This window comes from Triticum urartu, chromosome 2, assembly GCF_003073215.2.
Source record: "Triticum urartu cultivar G1812 chromosome 2, Tu2.1, whole genome shotgun sequence".
NCBI lineage: Eukaryota > Viridiplantae > Streptophyta > Magnoliopsida > Poales > Poaceae > Triticum > Triticum urartu.
Genome location: NC_053023.1, coordinates 493,969,847 through 493,978,111, shown reverse-complemented (window position 1 = coordinate 493,978,111; position 8,265 = coordinate 493,969,847).

Below are 8,265 nucleotides of genomic sequence, written 5' to 3'. Positions count from 1 at the left end.
GGTGCCTGAAGGCTTGTATAGTCTGGGCGAATGCCCAGAATAAGCGGTCTAGGATTAGCTCACCCAGGTTCATTGGGTTTGGACGTTCTCTTCGCCAAACTTGAGTCCCCTTATTAGCACTTGCTATCTAATGAAGCATTCTGGAAACATAAGAATAGGCCTCTTCATAGGTTCCATACAAGTTCTAGAATATATTTTCCTTCGCATGCCTAGCCTTGTTGTAGTTGACAGGGAAGCCAATTTGATCTTCTACAGCTTTTTGCAAAGCCCTAATACTAATATTGAGACTTTCCTGCACAATCGTTTCCATCTTCTTTGCCACATATCTTGCAATCACATTGCAGTGATTTGAAAGAGTCCGAGTTTGCTCACAGCTATGCTCCACTATTTTTGTGATATGCCATGACTGACATGCCCCGGGCTTCAGTCTAGTGAGAACTCTTCCGCGGCAACCATTCGCGGAGCGGATGCATATGACCGCCAGCTCTTTTTTATCGGATTGCTTCACTCTATGCTGGCGGTGGAGGGAGATTGCATAGCTAGCTACTGCCCAGTAAGCAGACTTCTTGTTTGGGAAAACCTTCCCAACCTCCAGGTTCCCCACTTCTAGGCCAGAAATAGAGTGAAATTCATTGGTGATGCTCATATCCTGTAAAAACCCAAGTTGCAGTGCCGCCACGACCACCCTCTGAGGAGGAACATCTTCTTCTTCGCTTGAGTCCGAAGACGCGAAAGAATGATCGTCATCCTCTAGTGCCTCATGCAATCCCTCCACATGTTCGCTCATGTCAATAGCCACAGACCAATATCCTGTGTCATACAGAGGCTGGCCGCCCGTCGGTTCCGATGGGCCGATGCTAGGGGCTGATGTGATGGCCAACTTGACCTCACCACCCTTGCTACTGCATCCGGCAACATTAGTGACTGAAATGAACTCGACATACACCATCGGCTGACCAAACATAGAGTTATTGGGATTGCTAGCAAACCTCATGTACGACCCCACGACTGATCACCTGTGACAGGCCGCAAATCCTAACGGGCAACTGTCCCATCATTTCCTCCGTCAATAGTGAAGGCCTCCATTATCATTTTTTTCCTGCATCCCTGGGCCAAACACCGCTCGGATGCACCTTATGACTGCTGCGTAACCCACGTTCACCATGTCTCTCACTACAACTATAGTTGACCCGCACAAGGACACATCCACCCCGAAAGGACCGTCCCGTAAGACGTCCCCATAGTACACTAACAAATTTTCCATAGTACCTAACAACATCCAATAATTAGTAACTGAACATTTAGTAGTAGTACGATGACAACATTTACATATCATACGACTAAAATAATAACCGTATTTTCGTTACAAATATTCGGTATGTTTTTAGAATCATTTGGTTAGACTTTAAGGGGTTGTTTGGTTAACGATATTTTTTCTCAAACTCGTCTAGTAGTGTAACAAAGTAAAACTCTGTTTGCTTTTCTCTAACTACCTTAAAAATATCCTAAACTGGTTCTCGTAACATGCAAAAACCGAGCTTTTGGAAAAAACGACTATTAGTAAAAAATTGGGTTTTTACAAAATTTTCTTACAACAGGTTTTGACAAAACCGAGGATAATTACTCGCTATCCAAACAACCACTAAACATAACAGTATGATAATAACATTTTAATATCATATGAGTAAAACATTTAATATCTTTCGGTTTTATATAATTTTTTCATATCATACGATAATAATCATTTATTTACAAATAATAATATTCACAGCGGCATGCACATAATTCACAATAGTACATCAATATAAAAAATATTAACAAAATCACGGCGTCATTTATACCTCAGCTCCAATATGGATGTGCTTGCGAATGCAATTAAGTGTCAAAATAGTTCGAATAAATATCCATCACCAGTATTATATGAACGGAGTCAACCTATTACCACATGAACATCAATATTACACACGGATTTTTCTTTCTGCTATCAAAAGTATGAAAATAGCACTTGCACACCTCAAAAGGGACAATGAAGATGGAAACACAATTTCTTCAATCACGTCATCTCCTCCTTGTTTGCTACTAAGATGAATTATTTTACCTACTTACATGCATCATTAAGTACATTAGCCCGTAATCTTAACATAGAAAATTAAGATTATTGCGACATAACAAAGTAGACCTACGATTTCCTAACTACAGACTTATTAATAAACATACCACATGAAATAACATACCACATGCAATGAACAATTACAGTACCAATTTTTTCTTAATTGTTGTATTAAGATCTTCTCGCATGTCAATACTAATGGACGCAGCTAACATTGATACAACATCTTGAACCTACTCTTCTCAAAAAATAGTATAAATGCAACATCTGTTGTCTGAAATTATTTCTAACTTCTAAGCACTAACATCGCATAGCTAATGACGAGCTAAAATACTAACTAATTACCACCTTGCATGCAAAAAAATCAATGTATTGCAAAGCTCATACCTTGATCTTCAACTTCGTAGTTCACTTCGCTAGGCAAATCCTACTCCTGAAGCTCTAAATGAGTCCAAAAAGTGATGAAATAATGCCTAACAAAATAGAGAACACATAGCTATCAACTAAACAAAAAGAGTAAAAACATCATGCACGTGAACGAAATCAACAAAAATGGATAGATCTTACCTTCATCTATCTTTTCTTCAACTTCAGCATATTCAAAATCCAACTCTAAATCGCCCTAAATCATGAGTGAAAGTGCCTAGTGAGTTTTTCTTTATCTCTATTCTTAAACACTCGGAGAGCAGAAGAGGAGGCCAGAGACAGTGTGCTTACGCACGGAGCACAAGCATAGTATATAAAAGGAAGAGGATCTCTGTAGTGCCGGCACAACAGGTTCCCGTAGCCTCGGATTCCCGCAGCGAGTGAGTGATTCTCGCAGTGTCTTCGCATCCGCTGAAGCAAAAGCCAGAGTGATTCCTGCAGTACCGTCGCATCCGCTGAGGCAAAAGAAGCAAAAGCCAGAGTGATTCCCGGGCAGGAGCAGGGCATACGAATCAGGGCGCATGAATAAACGAAACGGCGCGGATTCCCGCCGAAGCAACGGTGGATGCTGTCGGCTGCAACGTCTCAAACAGTGCGGCCGCCTCACGCAGTGGCGGCATGGCCCACATGCTGGGCCCGCGCACAGTAGGAGCTGTCGACCGAGAGCGGCAGCGGCAACGTTGGCCGCCTCGTGGAGTGGCGGCAGGGCCCACATGGCCTTGCCTGTTCCGTGCCGGCGAGATGCACTGTAGAACTCCCGTTTTACCTGGGTGGCTGCCTCCTGGCGTGGCGGTAGGGTCCGCCACCTCCAGCCGTGGCAGCACACATGTCGTCTGTCGTGCCTGCCGCCATGGCTGAGGGGGTCTTTTTTGTCAATTTCATCCGGAGGGGGTCTTGTTTGGCAATTCCAGTGGGCAGAGGGTCTCTTTCGATAAAACCCTTATAGGGCCATAGAGGGTACTGACGCACTAGCCTATTGCACATCTTTGTTTTGCTTTGTTCATGGTAGAACGGGAGAGCTTCTTTTTCTTCGGCAGTCGCTATGGGTCATTCGGATGATTTTAGGCAGAATTAAACCGCCCTCAGAGCTGTCTGATTCAGATGCTCCCAGCCACAGGATCAGACCGCTCCCATGGCAGCATCGACGGCGCCCCATGATGCTCCATTGCAGTGTCGGCGATGCTTCATTGCAACCCCGACGAAGCTTCAACGCCCATCGCGACGCTTCATTGCAACTCCGGCGGCGCTTCAACGACCCTGCATGCTTCACTACAGCTCCGGTGGCCCGGGCCATGCTTCATTGCGACGCCGATGAGCCCCTCTACTTCAACGACCGTCCTGTCGAAGCTCCACCGCAGCACTCGATGCATGGCCACCGGTGAAGCTTCATTGCAGCACCATCACCGGCTACTTACCAGCGACTTTTTTCATCGCAGTGCCAGAGCGACGGGGTGCTGCGAGGAAGCACACGGCTGCGATGGCAGATGTTGCGATCCAGCACAACGGCGATGGGATGCTGCTTCGCAACGACAGCCACTGGCTTGCATCACCACCGACAGCGTTCGCAACAGCCGCAGTGGCCATGGGATTTGGACCCTTGCGGAGCATGGGTAGCGGAGCACGCAACACCTACGGCCGCCATGCTGCAGCGCCTGCGGTGTGCAGCTCGGTGTTGGAGCAGCAAGCCTCGCTGGTGGCGCCGTTCGGCGGCGCTGCCAGATTTGCTTGTTGTGCGACCATGGCTCCTCCCTGGTGGTAGAGAAAGGAAGGCCTAGTGGATGTCCGCTGGCCAAGCCTTTGCAACACCTAGCCATGGACAAAAGAAGCGCATGTGGGGGGTATGTTGTGGAGAAAAGAGCGGCATGACAGAGCGGGAGATGAGGTAGTCAGATGGGGATTTGGGGAAGAAGGAGTAGACGCGAAAGAGATAAGATTGTGGGGAGATGTGGGGAATGGTTGGTGGGTCCATAGGACACGTGTTGCCCGAGGGAGGCGGCTTGCGCTTGGCTGTTTTCATCTGACTTAAAATAAACATTTTCCTTTTATTTTTTTTATTTTTGAGATGGAACACATGTATTCCATTTAAGACATGGCAAAATCGTCAATTACAGCACAGGTTACATCAACAGGGTAATCAACGAACTAAACACGTAGATTTCTAGAGTCTAACCCTGCACCGAAAGCCACTAGCACATGTGCTGGGTTTTTGCACACTCGGGAGACATGAAGGACTTCCGTTGAGATGAACTAGGTTTGAAGCTTTGATCGGATCTCTCTGAACACACACCCCAATGCTACATGATCGAAGGCGTTTGAGACGATTTATTGCTTAACAGTGAGGCAATCTGTCTTGAACTGAACCCTACCGATGCCTATCTGATCAGCCAAGTTGACGGCTTGGAGGAGGGCCACGGCCTCCACGTGTGTAGAGAGCTTCCGATACAATACAAATTGCTTAGGAAGATGCTTAGAAAAATAAATCGAATGTTTCTTAACCACCAGTTGCTTATATCTACAGAAGTGGTGTCTTCTTCGAATTGAGGGGCATACAACCAATTTTATTTCATAAATGAAAGGAAACCAATAAACAAAGTCTTAAATATTCAAGAACATGGTGCCGAAGCACAAAGCAACATGCTCAGGTAACCCATGAAATAGACCCTAAACAAGAAAAGCAGTAAACTTCTCACCTGCAAAAGGAGGGAAACCACGCAGGGGCCGTACAATTTGCGGAAACAAAAGAACATTTCCAGTTGCCTATTCCAGCTATAGAAAGATCCAAAAGACACAAAGCTAAAAATACTACCCTACTCCAAGTCTTCTCGTCATCGGAGCCCAACCTCTACTTTTGTTGAAGAAACCATTCGCCACCTAAGTTAGCAGTGCCGCCATGTCTCGCAGCGTCTGTTGCTTTCCTTTCCACTATAGGCCCACCCAATAAGAGATCCAGTAAGAAACTTGATGGAACAATACACTAGGATCATGCGCATAACTATGATGAAAAGTAGCAGAGTTCCTAGCTTTCCACAAAGTCCAGAAAACTGCCGCAACACCCACAACTATCACCTATCTTTGATGTTTAGGAAACCTCTCTATCCAGCCACTAAATTCATCTATCCTACAAGGTATATCAACTACCAGTCACACTCCTAACCACGCCAAATCTAGCAACCACACAAGTACAAAACAAATGTTCTACTATTTCATTATGATCACAAAAGCTATAGCTTACATCCTTCCCTTATAGTTTCGTTTGGCCAAATTATCTCTAGTTCGAACACTATTTTTGAAAACCAACAAAAGAAACACTTTAATGTTCAAAGGGATTTTAACATACCACAACTTTCTATGTGGCCATGGAACCTGATTAGTTTTTAAAACCAAGTACAATGATCGAACAGTAAATTTGCCAGTTTTATCTGGCAACCAAGAACACGTATCACCTTGTTTTGTTAGCACAACATCCTTACAAATTTCCTTCAACTCATACCACATATCAGTCGTCTCCCCCCAAAGAATCCTTCCGAATCTAATCTTACTCATGCCTTCAGAAAGGGCATTAGCAACACTAAAAGTAAGCAAATACAGCCTAGGAAATTTCAAGCTTAACGGCCTATCTCCTAACCAAACATCATTCCAAAACAAAGTCCTTTCACCATTACCCACCATCTTCCTACTATATTGTAAGAAAACATGTTTAACTTTCATAAGCCCCTGCCAGAAATGAGCATGTCCAGGTTTACTTTTACTATTCCTATGAGTACACTTTCTTAGATATTTATTCCTCACTAGGTCCAACCACACCCCCTTCTCATTTTCCAATTTCCAGATCCATTTACAGAGTAAACAAATGTTCATTATGTCCAAGTACAACACCCCAAGCCTCCCATATCTTTTGGTCCATGGACATCTTCCCACTTCACAAAATGATATTTTTTTAACATTATCCTCTTCCTGTCACAGCATCCTCTCCTGTTTAGCTCTAGCTTCCCCGAAACATAAAACTTCACTTTTATGAAAATTGACCTTCAAACCCAAAAGTTGCTCAAACAAACAAAGAATCAATTTCACATTTCTAGCACTCTCTAAATTATCTTGAAACATAAAAATCATATCATCAACATATTTTTTGCGAGGATAACTTTAAGTCTATTCATCAACTATCAAGGTAGTACAAAGAACACCAGAAGTAAAAATACATCTAGATCCATAGACCACCTAGCGATGACTACTAGCGCCGAAGCAAGTCAAAGGCGCATTGCCGTCCTTGCCCCTCCCTCACCGAAGCCGGGAAAACCTTGCTGCAGTAGAAGCCTTAGCACAACGATGTCGTCAGCATATTGAAAGCATGCTAACACCTCCATCAACATACTTCTGAGCTAAGCCCTGGACCAATCCTAAATATTGAGCTTTTAGAAGTAAATTGAGAATATACATGGCTATATTAAAAAGGGAAAGGAGAGAAAGGGTCTCCCTGTCTTAGCCCTTTTTTGTTTCAAAGAAAGGACCAATCTGATCGTTTACCATGACAGCTACTTTTCCTTTCTCCATTGTCTGTGTTACCCAACTAGTGTATTTAGAAGAAATTCCTTTTTTAATCATAACAATTTTTTAAAAAATCTATAAGCTTCCTCAAAATCTACCTTAAGGTGTGTCTAATTAAACGTCTATCTTCCACAAATAAGCATTGATGATTAAGAGATAACTAGTTTATTTCGCTATAAGCACCTTGTAATGCTCCGGACACACCCGCCGGTGGTCGTTACTCCTCACATGATTTAGATTGGCCCCACAGATCAATACTAGTCTTTTCTGCGCACTTTGTCCTCACTCATGCACACTCGGGAGCAATTTTCCAGTCGGTCACCCATCCTAAAATTACTCCAAGCTGAGCACGCTTAACTTTGGAGTTCTATCTGAATGGGCTTCCGGAAAAAAAGAATTCCTTATTGATATGAGTAGTCTATCATCCCTATTAAGTCAGGCTATCACATACACCCCCACTCAGAGGAACCTACATCCTCGTCGGGCCACGGGAATGTTCCCTCTTGGCACAAACGTCTGTGCATCTAGTCCGGCACATGTGTCATGTTGTGTGCCATGACGGGTCACAAACGTCGTGCACAACATGACCGCGCACCTGTCCGCAAACATAGGTGTAACCTCGAGGGTCGGCTCTGATACCAACTTGTAACACCGCGGACACTCCCGCCAGTGGTCGTTACTCCTGGCAGGATCTAGACTGGCCCCACAGATCAATACTAGTCTTTTCCGCGCACTTTATCCTCACTCGTGCGCAACCAGGAGCAACTTCCCGGTCGGTCATCCATCTTGAAATTACTCCAAGCTGAACACACTTAACTTTGAAGTTCTATCTAAATGGGCTTCCGAAAAACAAGGAATTCCTTATGATATGAGTAGTTTATCATCCCTTTTAAGCCAGGCTATCACACACCTCCCCTAGAGACCCCTTCCCAAGCGCTTTAAGCGCCAGGGAGGGTAACCAGCGCCTACAGGCACCTCCTCATGGGCCGGCCCACACAAGGATGCGAGCGTTCGATCGGGGCACACCGGTTTTCCTGGTTCGCTGGTCGTGGTTGGCTGGTCCACTGTGGACTTTTCAAGAAAAATTGCTTTAAAAAGCAAACATTCAGAAAATGTTCACGAGAATCGAGAAAAAAACACGGTTTTAAAAAATGTTCACAAACTTGAAAAGGTTCACTAGTTAA